The 15,799-nt window shown below is 42.0% G+C and overlaps 1 pseudogene; it reads left to right on the forward strand.

The window, feature by feature from the left end:
- Positions 1-7,977: 7,977 nt before the first annotated feature.
- Positions 7,978-8,846, forward strand: LOC132568058 (integrin beta-7-like; annotated as a pseudogene).
- Positions 8,847-15,799: the final 6,953 nt, after the last annotated feature.

Raw genomic sequence — 15,799 nt, forward strand, 5'->3', positions numbered from 1 at the left:
CACACACAACATTCTTACAGAGTTCTTTTGGCATCTGAATTTGGTGGTATTGCCCTCTTCAGCAGTTTCTTTTCCAACCTCAAAAATCATTTCCAAACCTGGCATCAAAACCGGTTGATATCTCTGTGTGGGCGAAGGTTTGACCGGTCCATAACTCACAGTTCATCTGGAGTTCTGACAGAGCATATTTTTCTCTTCACACATTCAAGGAAGCTAAGGAGGCTCACAACACCTTACAAGAGCATGGAAGCACAAAGTGTTCTGTGATAAATCTGTGCAGGCCAAAGTTTAAAGAAAAATGGGAAGGCTAACTCAGAGAAAACCAGAAACAACTGAGATTTGGTTGTTTCAGTATGGTGATATAACCTAGATATCTTAAATAAATCCTTCTTAAGGTGAAAGCTTTTAATGTGAGAGATAGTCACTTCCAGTTCACATTTATGGAAGCTTTTGAACATCAGTACTACTTATATGTAAGATGAAAGGAGGTTAATGACATTATAAAAGCAAAGAACATCACCTGTATGTAAATATACTATGTAGGCATAACTCTCAAACACTCAGATAACAGGCTGCAGTTGGAAGGTTTATGTTTGCAGTGAGATATTAGCATTACTCATACAAGGGCTATATTTAATTTCTAAAATGAGAAAGGCTTTAGGCTGCTGGAAGATTCCTCTTCCTGACATAGAATAATAGGGAGGAAAAGGATCTACTGGGTCATCTTAGTAGGGCAAGACCACCAGCTGAAATAATGAATATTCCTCACCCCTAGCACATTGCCTTTTTTGAGGTATTGTGACCTATCACACAATTTTAAAAATTGTATTTATAATCTGGTTGTCATGCGAATTTAAATTCCAGGTTATCCCCTGAGGCATTGTTTCAAGCATGTGAGCTGAGACAGATTTGAACTGTGCTTGATTCTTTGGGGCATGGACAGTGTGGTGTGATAGATCCACTGCCAGACTCTGGCTAGAGATGCCTGCCTTCAAAATTCTGTTCTGCCTGTGAACTTCATTGGGTGGTGTTGGGCAAATCATTGAGTGCATTCAGACCAGGATTTTGCTGCAGCAGTCTCTCGGCTTTTTAAAAAACACTATAGAGAATGTGCTGCAGCACATCCATGTGCACCTGGACTGATCAGATGGCCAGAAATATGCCATGGAAGCATCTCACTGACTTTGCCACTGTGAAGTTCCTGGTGTCTGTTAAATGTGTGGGAGAGGCATCACAGCACAAGGTAGGCATGAGTGAGCTGCAGGGGGCAAATGTGCACATGTGATCATGCTCAATTAAACCTGAGGTGGGGAGTGGCTACAGCGGGTGAAAATGCCTGTCTGGTCACAGCCATTGTCTTTCATCCTAATTCACAGAATTAATGTGAAGAACAGTAGAATTGTCTCATATATTTAGTGGAAGAATAAATGAATAATGAACCAACAATATATACAAAGGAAGGATAAAAATTAGAAGTTGAAAGTTCTTCAGATGTAGACTTTTGAGGCATCCAGTGAAATGTAAACAGCTATTTATCTGTCTTGAAGAATACTCTGGGAGCAACCAGTTCAGCAAACTGGAGTTCCAGACCAGTTGTTTATATTTAAAGCATATTATGAATGCTTAATGCTCTCTCAGTGATTTGGAAGTCCTTATCTTTGCTTAGATTGTGCCCCAAAAGTTGCTACTTAAGCTTAGATCTTAAATCAGTTTTTACATTTCTAATTTTTGTAATTACAATGGCTTAAATATACATTCCAGACTAAAATATATTGAATACTTCATAAAAATGCCTTAGATGTGATCGTACTGATTTTACTGCATGCTAAAATCATTTGGTCATGGAGGTGGCCATTTCATTTGCTTGCAGGTATCTAATATTATTACTTTTTAAGGTCTAGAAGGAGGATAGAGGAGAGGGGAAGGGTTGTTATTTCAGTGTACTTTGAAACAGTGCATCCTGGAGGTTGTAGAAGAGTTGTTAGGGCCATGACTTCTAAGCTTGAAAATTTTAGTTCAGCTCCAAAGTTCACAATGCCTTGGGTTGGCTGATATTTAGAGTGCTGTTGCTATGTTGGTCAAATCCAATCAAAACATTTCTGTCTTCTCTCTGTATATAACTTACATTAACTAGATCTGCCAACAAAAACAGGTCAATAAATAGTCCTAATAATCAACTCAATACAATGGCTTGTGGCACAGATGAACTATGAGCATAAGACAAGCTTAACATATCAGGTCAACAGTTCCAAGTTCTGCGGAAGATCAGATCAATGGAAGAAACTTTGACAATGAAAAAAAAAATCAGAACATTGAAGCAATCTATTTTTGTTTCTATTGTTTTGAATATTGTATCTTAGTTGTCAAGAAATAATCAATGCAAGACTATAGCTGGCTGGTAGAGGTAGGAAGAAAATAGACACTGTCGTCATTTTCTCCAAGCTGTAAAGAGCACTGACTATATATTTTACAGCCTGACGTTATTATTAATTCATTTCCTCAGACATCTGTGTGTTAGAGCAACTGAGAACTGCAGATGATGTATAGTTTAAGCTTTTCCCCTGTAATTATGCCTGAATAATCTAAATGCTGGATTATTCTAACATAATTATAGAGGGCTATTTTGACTATTAGCTCATTATGAAGCTGTGATGCAAATCAAAATCTTCCAGAGTGTGCGAAAAGGATGACAAAAGTGTCTGCACTTTGAGGGGAAATGTCAGCCTTCCTCAATATATCTTATATTTCATTATAGTCAAGGATGGATGGAATCCATAAAAGGGTCTCGCCTGATGTCAGCCTTCTTCATGATGAAATTATAATGCATTGCAGGGGAGAGCGACTAATTAAAGAGCAACAAGAGATGCTGGAGGTGTTTTCTGCATTAGCCACATCACCCCAGCATGACCCTTCCACCACAATGCTTAATGGGTAAAAAGTTACCTTTGACCAGAAGCCCTGATTCTTAACCTCCGGGCCAAACTAGATGGAGGGGGAGGCTTACCCCTTCCTTCCCACTGCCGTTGCAATCTGAATCTGCCCCCCTTTGCCCCAAATGATTCACATTTGAGTTTTAAATAGTTTCTGGGAGTGCTGGATGCAGAACTCGTCATATGTATCAGGTATGGCTCTCAGATATACAGTTTTAAGTCTTGTTGCTCCAAAGCAGCATAGAAGCACTTGGCCAGAGATACCATTGCATTTGTTAGTCTATATGTACCAAGGAAAAAGTGTTGAAAGCGAAGATTCTTAACTTCAGACTTTAAATAATATACTGGCTTCTGGATGGAGCAACCTGCTAAATCAGTGGCAGAGCCTCTTGGAAGCTGCCAGGTCTTGAGCTGTGGTATGGTGTTCAGTGGAACCAAGAAAGTCAGGGGTAAATTCTGAGTAGAATCTGGGAAGAGCAATCCTAATGCCAATGTGATTAAACCCCCACAGTCCATTCTAACCTGAAACTATTAATGTTTTTTTTTGTAAATGCTCAATTGAGTTTAGCTGGTTGGTTTGGGTGACAACTCCTGATGAACATGCTAGGCCAAATTTGACCCCATGAATGTGGTACTGAGAGAGGCTTTTTCTAGCTGAGGAAATGCAAGTATGAGGCCATTTGCTTCTTCTCAGTCACCAAACACACTTTCCCTCCAAGATAAAGACTTGCACTTGTGTGTGACTTATGCTACCAATGAAAACCACTGATGACAAGAAGACGGTGCACATGTACAACCCTTGACCTGCTCAGGTTGTGGGTTTGTGTGTGGCTGGAGATTTGTAAAGAAATGGGACCTTTTCCTGTCCTGATTTTCTGGTTTTATCACCTTACATGTCAACCCATGGGTAACTATAGCAATTAGATAGATTTTTTTTTTAAAAAAACCTCTTTTGTTAAGCTACTTTGAATTTTTGAGACTGCATTTTGTTGTTGTTGTTCAGTTGCACAGTCAAGACCGACTCTTTGTGACCCCATGGACAAAGTCATGCCAGGCCCTCCTGTCTTCCACCATCCTCCAAAGTCTGCTCAAATTCCTGTTTGTTATATCAGTAACACTGTCCAGCCATGTCATCTTTTGCCATCCCCTTCTTTTTTTGCCTTCTGTCTTTCCCAGCATCAGGATCTTCTCCAGGGAGTGCTCCCTTCTCATTTGGTGGCCAAAGTATTTGAGCTTCAGCTTCAGCATCTGACCTTCCAGTGAACAGTCTGGGTTGATTTCCCTTAGGACTGACTGATTGGATCTTCTTGCAGTCCAAGGGACTCTCAAGAGTCTTCTCCAGCACCATATCTCAAAAGCATCTATTCTTCTGCGCTTGGCCTTCCTTATGGTCCAGCTCTCATGGATTGCTGCCTTGTCATGGAGAGAGGGCTTGCGCAGTTCAATGAGGCTGTGGGCTATGCCATGCAGGGCCACCCAAGATGGACAGGCCACAGCTGAGAACCCAGACTAAATGTGATCCACTGGAGAACGATCCTTGCCAAGAAAACCCCATGAACAGAAACAAGGGACGGCATTACATAACTTAATCATGGTGGTGGTGGGGGGGGGGGGTTGGACCTGGAAGCATGGATCCGATCCTGACCTGGATAGTCCAGGCTAGGTCAAAGTCATCAGATCTTGGAAGCTAAGCAGGGTCACCCCTGGCTGGTATTTGGATGGGAGACTTTGAAAAAATAAGAGGGTTGTGATGCAGAGCCAGGTAATGGCAAACCACCTCTGAATGTCTCTTGCCTTGAAAACTCTGTGGGGTCTCCATAAGTCAGCTGTGACTTGATGGCATTTCCCACCACCACTGCTTGGATACCATCATCCTCCAAGAAGCCTTCTTTCAACCTAAAGACCTTTCCTCCAGTTTAAGGGGTTTTTCCTCCAGCACAAGTCGCTTAAGTTGGGGAGGTCTCTTTAATATGAAGGAAGGCTTCACATTTCACTCAGTGGAGTAAGATGTTGGGGGGGGGGTAGGAGCCATCCCAGTACATAAGTAGTACTAAGTAAACCATAGACAACTGAGAACACACATCTGGTACAGAAGTACAAGTTTTCTTAAACTTATGAAATTTAACACTTTCTTGTTAAGTATATATAATTTCCAGGTCTTTTCATCCTAGACAATTTGCTACCGTCTGTTTGGTATGTGACAGTTCAGTCATGGGTATTCTCACATACAGTGACATGTTGCACATGGAAATTCAATATTATTAAAGATTATTTTAGCAAGAATGCTACAACTCTCTTCTCTCTCTTTTTCCAGTGTCTGCTTGCTTAGCTCCTTCTCAGGCAGCACACCCACACTGTTGACTGCTTCACTATTGGTGTGTTGTAGCAATCATTCACCCCGTTGATTGCCTTGTCCACACAGGAAACTCTGGCTGTGATTGATTGCAATAGCGCACTGACAGCCATGGTATTGAGCGATGTGTGGATGCAGCCTCAGACAAAGGAAGAAATTAATAGCCACTGCTGGTCTTCCATCAGAAGCAGACTTCTCTTGGGGTCCCAGCATTCATAATCTCTCTGCAGGTATCTTGCAGTTCAGGGTGGAGTAGAGGGTGGTGGTCTTAAATTCCAGTATGAGAACCTGTTGTTGTACATTATAGATTGAAAAAAGGCAAGCTTACACTGAGGTTGATTGGTGAGATTCCTTAGGGACCTACATTCTCATTGGTAGTCCAATGACAAATGTTTATGGTGCCACCTTTTCTAAGCAAGTAAACATATCAGCATTTGCTGAAGAAAATTTTCAGGGAGAAATGAATGGTGCAAAGCCATTATAACTACTACCTATGATCCACCGTCTTAAAAAATAGATGTACAGGAGATGCCTTTTAAAAACCACTAGGGGGTGCATTAATACTAGAATACAGAGAGGAACAAGCTCCGTGAAACAGATTGATAAAATATGGGCAATTTATGTGGCCTCATTGTATTGGAACAACAGCATGTGAAACTGCCAAGGTAGCTTATTTGTTGGGGACCAATATCCCAAACCTCTATTCACAAACCACCAAGCTAAAGTTCAGAGGCTGTAAAAAAAAAAAATCAGCTAATTAAACTCCATTTAGCCGAAGTTCAGTTGAGAACAAGCATAGGCAGGTAAGGGAAGGTGGGAAGATGGAATAGGATGGATCCTCCCTGTTAAAGAGTGGATTCTCATAATGAACATCTCCATCTTGCTTGGAGCATTTATAACATTTTAAAAACTGATTCCATTATTTTAAAAAATTAGTAACAGCATGAACTTTGGATGCTTTAAATGTCCAAATAACACTTTAGAGAATGACAAAATGGATCTCCTTCCCTGAAGTGCAGAGAGAGGAAATTGTTTCTTTCCATCAAGTCACAGCTGACTTATGGTGACCCCACAGGGTTTTCATGGCAAGAGATACTCAGAGGTGATTTGTAATGTATATATTTGCAGTGTAACTCTAGGATCACTACCAAGGTCTGAAAGCAATGCCTGTGCTCTGTTACCCACAACAGGGTCTCGCTGGAGTATTCTTGGGGGTTTTGTTTTGACCTCCATAAATTTGGACCATCCAAACAAGGGTTGCGAGGTCTCTCCTGGCCACTGGCATGGAATGGAGTGGGGGAATAGGGTTGCAAGATCCAGGTTGGAAAACTCCTGGAAATTTGGAGTTGAAGCTGGGGAAAAACAGGGACCTCAGTGGGGTACAAAGCTCAGAGTCCATTCTCCAGAGCATCCATTTTCTCCAAGGGAACTGATCTTTGTAGTCTGGAGATGAGCTGTAATTCCAGGAATTCCCCAGATCCCACCTGGAGGCTGGCAGAGATACTAAGGCTGGCAGAGATGCCAAGACTGCAGAAACAGGAGAGGTCTCAAATACCTGCCAGGTCATAATATGTATCTGATTGGCTGCCTTGAGCTGAGCACATCACAAGGACAATTGGTAGCAATTAGTGCAGCATGGTAAGATGTTGGGAACTGCATTTCATTTGTGGTCCTTCCTGGCTGATCCCTCTGTTCTGCAGATCCCGTGGCCTTTGAGATCTTGTGTTACTCCGCTTAGCTTATTTTCCTGGTGGTTGAGCAATCATTCTAATATGTCACAGGATTATAACAAATGTGGTTATTTCCCATGATTGTATCCTGCCTAATGTTATCAATGCATCCAATGTTCAGAATAAATGCTTATTTAAACTCACCAAAAAAGCATGCCATTTATCTTGATCATCCCTCCACATTATTGTGTGACGCATGCATATTTCTCAGCAATCAATCTGTTAACATGCACTATGATTTAATATTGTTTAAAAAAGAAGTAGCATGCTTTCCTTCAAGCAGTGCTGCTGATTCAGGAACTGTGCCCCTTCCATGCCTTGATGCTTCCAAGGGACCAATGCTGCTATGGACTGTTGAATCAGGCTGAGTACTCCCTGTTCTGGCACCCCTGTGAACTCTACAGATATGTCAGTGTGTTTAATTCATTCAGCAGCAGCTGATACTTCCCCTCACAAACGATTTTTTAACCTTATTTTAGAAATTTACAAGCCTAAAGAAATGTATGCCCCCAAATCTAAGGGTGCATATAGACATATCCAGGGGTCATTTTTTTTTAGAAAAATAGGTGGTGGAGCTCATCCAGGGATTGTTATGCAGCTGCACATACTATTCAATGGACAAAGAGGTGGAACTCTCAGAAGGAGGAGGAGGAACTCTCAGAAAGGTTCAGGAGCTGTGCTTCTGTGAGCTCCCACTGAAACTGAGGCCTGGACATACCTTTGTTTCTCAAAGAGTGAGCTTGGACTCCTCCCTCACACCCCAATTCCATGCATTGGGCACTTTAACTTATTAGCAATTACATCAATAGAAGACTGGAGTGTCACAGCCCAGTGGGAAACCCTGGGCAACCTCTGCTCTGCAAGTTATTCAGGAATCCACTCCATTCTGGGAACTGACCTGCCAAGACATAGAACTGTCATGAGATGGATTCTGAAACTGTGGCTTCTCATCCTGCTCAAAGCAATGGCATGTGGACAGAAGATGTCAGGTTCATGCCAGCCGCATCCCCCATGTAATGAATGCATCCATTCCCACTCCAGCTATGCCTGGTGTAAACAACTAGATTTTATGCCAGCAGATGAGTCAGATGCAGCTCGCTGTGGAACTCGACTGGATCTGGAGCGTCATGGTTGCCTCCCCTGTGAGGTCATGGACCTCCATGGGAAGCAGCATATCCTGGAGGACAGGCCCCTCAGTGAGAACCCCCAGCACAAGAGCATCATTCAGCTGGTACCCCAAAGGATCGCTCTGCAGCTAAGGCCTGGGGAGGAGCAGAGTTTTACTGTGTGCTTCAGAAAGGCTGAAGGCTATCCTGTGGACCTGTACTACCTCATGGACTTATCCCATTCCATGAAGGACAATCTGGAGAACATCAAAAGGCTGGGCAGTGACCTCTTGGCTGCCCTACAGAATATCACTACCTTTGTGAAAATGGGGTTTGGCTCCTTCATGGACAAGACAGTGCTACCCTACATAAGCACCTCACCTGTCAAGTTTCTCCACCCCTACCCGAGTGCCAATGAGCCCTGAGTGCCATCGTTCAGCTATCGGCACTTGCCAGTGAGTTTGAGAACAGCCAGCTAGCAGTTTGTCTCAGAGAACCTAGACATGGCCGAGGGAGGCTTTGATGCAATCATGCAGCTTGCAAGGAACAGTTTGGTTGGTGGGACATGACAAGGCTGTTGGTCTTCACTTCTGATGGCACTTTCCACACGGCTGGGGATGGGAAGTTGGGTGGAGACTACCTGAACAATGATGGGCACTGTCACCTGGATGAAAATGGTCTACACCCTGAAAGCCACCTCTATGTAGGTCTCCCTCAATCCTCTTGAAATATGTGGAAATAGACAACGAATGAACTCAGCAGAATCAGGAACCTGGAAGCTTATGGGATACTTGGTGTAGGGGGAATTTGTTCAGCTGGAATTGGAAGACAGCAGTTCACTGCATATGTGTGGCTGCCTAATCATGTGTGGGTGGCTATTGGGGAGTTGATGTAGGTTTTTAACACTCATAAGAACATAAGAGAAGCCATGTTGGATCAGGCCAATGGCCCATCCAGTCCAACACTCTGTCACACAGTGGCCAAAAAAACCCCCCAAGTGCCATCAGGAGGTTCACAAGTGGGGCTAGAAGCCCTTCCACTTTGCCCCCACAAGCACCAAGAATACAGAGCATCACTGCCGCAGACAGAGAGTTCCAACAATATGCTGTGGCTAATAGCCACTGATGAACCTTTGCTCCATATGTTTATCCAGTCCCCTCTTGAAGCTGGCTATGCTTGTAGCCGCCACCACCTCCTGTGGCAGTGAATTCCACACATTAATCACCCTTTGAGTGAAGAAGTACTTCCTTTTATCTGTTTTAACCTGACTGCTCAGCAATTTCATCAAATGCCCATGAGTTCTTGTATTGTGAGAAAGGGAGAAAAGTACTTCTTTCTCTACTTTCTCCATTCCTACATAATCTTGTATACCTCTATCATGTCACCCCGCAGTCGACGTTTCTCCAGGCTAAAGAGCCCCAAGTGTTTTAAACTTTCTTCATAGGGAAAGTGTTCCAAACCTCTAGTTGCCCTTTTCTGGACTTTTTCCAATGCTATAATATCCTTTTTGAGGTGCGGTGACCAGAATTGTACACAGTATTCCAAATGAGACTGCACCATCAATTTATACAGGGGCATTATGCTACTGGCTGATTTGTTTTCAATTCCCTTCCTAATAATTCCCAGCATGGCATTGGCCTTTTTAATTGCAATCACACACTGTCTTGACATTTTCAGTGAGTTATCTACCACGACCCCAAGATCTCTCTCTTGGGCAGTCTCTGCCAGTTCACACCCCATCGACTTGTATTTATAGCTGGGATTTTTGGCCCCAATGTGCATTACTTTGCACTTGTCCACATTGAATCTCATCTGCCATGTTGATGCCCACTCACCCAATTTCAACAGATCCCTTTTGAGTGCCTCACAATCCTCTCTGGTTCTTACCACCCTGAACAAATTAATGTCATCTACAAACTTAGCCATTTCACTGCTTATTCCCAACTCCAACTCACTAATGAACAAGTTAAAGAGCATGGGACCCAGTACTGAGCCCCGTGGCACCCCACTGCTTACCGTCTTCCTCTGTGAAAATTGCCCATTTATACTCACTCTCTGTTTCCTATTAATTAAACAGTTTTTGATCCACAAGAGGACTTGTCCTTTTACTCCATGACTCTCAAGCTTACTAAGGAGCCCTTGATGAGGAGCTTTATCAAAAGCTTTCTGGAAGTCAAGGTAAACAACATCTACTGGGTCCCCTTTGTCCACATGTTTGTTCACCCCCTCAAAGAACTGTAACAGGTTAGTAAGGCAAGATATTCCCTTACAGAACCCATGCTGAGTCTTCCTCAATAACTTGTGTTCATCAGTGTGCCCTCTCCTAAGCAGAAGGCCACAGAAAGTGGCTAAATTGACCACTACTTAATCAGTGATAAACACGACCCATCAGAAGTGATGCATTTTGAATTCTTCTGTTCCATACAAATGGGAGAGAGACTCACTGCTTTGTGCAGGGGGTTGGACTAGATGACCCTGGAGGTCCCTTCCAACTCTATGATTCTATGATTCACTGAAAACATCAGAGACCTAAACCACCCTTGGTAACAGTAACTAGGCATCTCCTTCACTTGCTTGGCAGGTTACCCAGAGGCCTACATACTTTGTAGCTTCCGACAGAAGTAAAATCACATTTTACCTCATAACCCCAAAGTGCTCAAATGTGATCACTTCTTGATATTAAATTCAGACTTCTAAAATGCAGAATGATTGTTTATATTCTTTGTATATATTTAATAACTTTCCACACATGATTTGAGTTGTTTCTCCACACCTTGCTTAGGCACTTGGCCTATGCCCTATGAACCCTTGTACTTCCCCTACCCCCTTCTAAGGGCTCCAGTCCCAAACCTGTGTGCTCTGTAACAAAAGAGAAATCGGATGAGAACTCAAATAAATGCCAATACTTGCAAACAAACAAACAAAAATTACATCAATAATCCAATGATTTTCTCACTGTATTTCCCCTTTGCCCTGCCCTGGCTAGTCCAGGTTAGCCTGATCTCATCAGATCTCAGAAGCTAAGCAGGGTCAGCCTTGACTAGTATTTGGATGGGGGTCCTCTAAGGAATACCAGGGTGGAGGCACAGAACACAGACACTGCTTTCAGATATTGGTAGTGATCCTAGTGCACACACGCAAATACACGCACACTCACACACAAATGTACCTGCCAAGGTTTTCACTAAAAGGATACTCAGAATTGCGGACTGATGAGCATGCTGAGAATTCTCACTAACAGATCCTAAACCTTATCATAGGACTATCTTTCTCCTGGTACCATGAGGAGCAGGAAAGCCTATCAAGCCTGTAGATAGTGTGGCAAGCATATATCACAGGGAGAGCAAGTCCAGTCTCCTTCTGGACAACCGTTACCCATGTGCAATAATGCAGTGATGTCATCTTTTTTAGTGAGTTTAACATGGTTTGTTCAAAAGCAGGATGAGCTTGGAGCCTTTCAAAAGCCCCACTTTTCACATGGTTTATGACTGTACAAAATTCCCACCTGTAGGCAAAATATGGTAATGTGAATGCATGCCCTGTGAGATTTGAATGAATCACTGAATACACTGAATAAAACTGGTTTCTCTGAGGTTTGTATCCAAGTAAAAGACCAGACAGGGGAGAGGGTTTTTTGTGTGTGTGTGATTAGTATTATTTAATCAAAAGTTTTTTTCAAGGATACTCCAGTCCTCCTCTTCAATAGTTTTCCAGCAAAATGGCAAGAACATTTGTCTCAGAGGTATGCTGAGATAGTCAACTCATTAAAGTGACCCAAGAGATCTGTTTGTCACTTCTTAAGTGAAAGCTGCTGTACAATGACCATTTAAGGCCAGCAAACTAATTTTCAATGGCTAACCATCCCATGGTCTTTTTGTTCCATTAATCCTGCAGAAAAGAGCATACGTGACCTGATTCCTTTGCTTGTTTGTTAGTTTTATGGGGAAAGGATTTCAAAAGCTGTTCCTCCTGGCAAGTCCTCTACCTTATTGTAAATATTTTCTGCTTTGTTTTTTTTATCTTGTTTCTCGGTTTTTGAGCAGTTCTTTCAAAAAGAATGCGATGCCTTTCTGTAGAAAACTTTTTTTTATAAATGTAAAGCAACATTCACTTGCTAGATCAAATCAAAGCCTGTTTACTCGGTCCAGTTTCCAATGTAGTACAGTCAAATCTGAAATGACCTTCTTGAGGCACAGGTTGAGTATGGAGTGTCTCTGTTGAAAGCAGAATGCAGGAAGCAATATTTCAGAAGAGAGGGGGGAAAGGTAATGACAATAATTGTCCAAATAACTATGCATGGCGGTAGAAAGTGCCATCATGTCCCCATAGGGGTTTCAAGGCAAGAAACAGAGATGGTTTGCTAAATGTTCAGCATCCTACAGAAACTTCCTTTTTCCATCCTTCTCCCCACCTCAGAAACATAAAAGTGCAATATATTGGCTAGCCCTTTTCAGACTCCTGTGTGGATAGAATGAAAGCGTGTGGGAGGGGAACCACAGGAGCAAGCTCTGCTTCTTACCTATGGGTGTTCATTGGAGCCTGCATATAGATCCTGTATGTATGCAAGAATAAGTGAGTAGGTTTCTGCACATGATTGAGAATGCTGGAAAGAGCAGAGTTCCGGATTACACTGATCCAGAGGAGTTAGCTGTGTTAGTCTGTTGCTGCAAAATAGTAAAGTAGCACCTTTAAGACTAACACATTTTATTGTAGCACAAAGCCTTTGAGAAACACAGCTCATTTTGCCAGATGAGGCAGCCATAAACATCCACATCTGCCTTCTAGTGAATGCACGTTGGCTGGGAGCAGAACTTGCCACTATGATTCTACTCCCCCATGGCTCTCTGTACTGAATGTTTAAAAAAAGCAAATAAAATCCTAATATCCACACCACACATGCCACTGTGAGAAATCACACTGATGCATCATCATCCTGATGTAATTGGAGTTGTGCAGCATGATCCTAATGTTTACTCAACATTAAGAACCACAGATTTCAGTGGGCTTTTGTTGTTGTTCAGCCGCACAGTCGAGTCCAACTCTTTGCAACCCCATGGACAAAGTCACGCCAGGCCCTCCTGTCTTCCACCATCCTCTGAAGTCTGCTCAAATTCGTGTTTGTTACATCAGTAATGCTGTCCAGGCATCTCATATTTTGCCGTCCATTTCTTCTTTTACCTTCTGTCTTTCCCAGCATCAGGATCTTCTCCAGTGAGTGCTCCCTTCTCATTTGGGGGCCAAAGTATTTGCGCTTCAGCTTCAGCATCTGACCTTCCAGGGAACAGCCAGGTTTGATTTCCCTTAGGACTGACTGATTTGATCACTTCTTGCAGTCCAAAGGACTCTCAAGATTCTTCTCCAGCACCACAGCTCAAAAGCATCTATTCTTCTGCGCTCAGCCTTCCTTATGGTCCAGGTCTCATAGCCATACATTACTACTGGGAATACCATCACTTTGACAATACGGACTTTTGTTGGCAGGGTGATGTCTCTACTTTTTATTATGCTGCCCAGATTTGCCATAGCTGTCCTTCCAAGGAGCAAACGTCTTTTAATTTCATGGCTACAGTCACCATCTGCAGAGATCTTGGATCCCAGAAATGTGAAGTCTTGTCACTACTTCCATGTCTTCCCCTTCTATTTGCCAAGGTGTGATGGGGCCAGATGTCATGATCTTAGCTTTTCTGATGTTGAGCTTCAAGCCTACTTTTGTGCTCTCCTCTTTCACCCTCAACAAGAGGTTCTTTAGGTCCTCCGCATTTCTGCCATTAGAGTGGTATCATCTGCATATCTGAGGTTGTTGATGTTTTTCCCAGCAATCTTAATTCCGGCTTCAGCTTCATCCAGGCCAGCATTCCGCATGTACTCTGCATATAAATTAAATAAGCAGGGTGAGAATAGACATCCTTGTCAAACTCCTTTTCCTGTTCTAAACCAATCAGTTGTTCCATATCCCGTTCTGACAGTTGCTTCTTGACCCTTATACAGGTTTCTCAGAAGACATGCAAGGTGGTCTGGTACTTCCATCTCTTTAAGGACTTTCCACAGTTTGTTGTGATCCACAATCAAAGGCTTTAGCATAGTCAATGAAACAGAAATAGACCTTTTTATATACTCCCGTGCTTTCCATAGCAAATGAATTTAAGACTGCAGCTTTATGGTACAATTGAGTGCAGAGTTATGTCTTTCTGAGTCCACTGAAGTCAGTGGGCTTGGAAGGATGCAACTCTGGTTAGGATTACACTGATAGTCAGATCTTGCCTGCCTTATGGTTTATCATGATATCAGTTCTTTTCTGTCCTGCCGGAACCACACAAAAAATGAAGTGGTAAGAAAAAACTCAGACTGTAGGAGATGGCATATTTGATCAATCTGATGCTTGTGTTAATGAAATCAAACAAAATAAATTAAGAAAAGCTGGTGCATAATCTTTGCGCATGATAACCAAAATAAATGGCATTAGTCCCTGGGTTCCAGAGGCCCTGAATTCACTTAACTTCTCAGACATAAATCTAACTGAGTAAAGACTAGTCACCAGTCTTTCCTGATGTAGTCCTCTTCTTGTCAATACGCCTCAAAACTAAGATAGTTCTATAAATCTTTTTTTCCTTTGTTTGCTTTCTGAGGCTAAATCTTTGCAATATTGAATTCAGCCAGAAACAAAAAATAATGGTTCTCAGTTCACAACAACTTTTTCTATTCTATTTCTATAAGAATGAACAGCCTCTGAGGACAAATATAATATGATTTTAGCTTGAATGGTTTGGATGTTCGGAATATATAACAATACAAAATGGATGTCTATTTGAACACAGCTAGGTGGTAGTAGGCAACATTTTCAAAACAGCTTGAGAATATCTTAAAATCCATTTCATTTCAAATAATAAATTGCTGTTCACAAATAAACATGTTCAATAGAGGAATCTGCCAACTGGTCCCCAAAGATTTCCTTGGCAACATTTCTCAGCTTTTTAAACCCAGTTATATTGATAGCCAAGGACAACCACTCAGAAATGAACTTCTCCACAAAAGGGTACAAAGTGTTCCCTAATGAACTCCAACTGATCTAGTATTTAGACAAGAAAGAGCAGGTTGAGGGGCAAAACTTTAGAAGTAACGTGTCTTTAGTAATCTACAATTTAAAATAGAGATGTGTATAGAACACCATGGTATGCGTACTGTATTTTTGTGACTGATTTTTCATAAGAGACATATGCTATCTACATGAAACATGATTTTATATGTAGCTATAATCCTTACCTTGCATCCCATAGAATCATTTGTTTCCTTAAGGAAAATCCTTTGAGCCATCAGCCCAATCCATTAACACTGATGAGAATTCTAACCCTGATGTCACTGTATCAGTTTGCATTCTCTTTGCATTCATAAATATGATGCTCCAAGCTATGGGAGTTAGATCTTTGTGAAAACGCCAGCTATTTCATTCAAAGTATAATAATTACTATGCATTTTTAACAAATCTAAACAAAAACAATTCACACATACAAATTGATGAAAAAGCCAAACATTGGGAGCCAGTTTATGCAAGGTTACACTGATTTAGAACATCTGTCACGAAATTCCTGCTTCTGCTGTTAACAGGCATTTTATAGAAATGGTGACAAGGAAATGTCAGATGTCCATGTAATCTGAAAATCCCAGGCTACACATACGATTTAT

Source organism: Heteronotia binoei, chromosome 1 (assembly GCF_032191835.1).
Source record: "Heteronotia binoei isolate CCM8104 ecotype False Entrance Well chromosome 1, APGP_CSIRO_Hbin_v1, whole genome shotgun sequence".
Taxonomy (NCBI): Eukaryota; Metazoa; Chordata; class Lepidosauria; order Squamata; family Gekkonidae; genus Heteronotia; species Heteronotia binoei.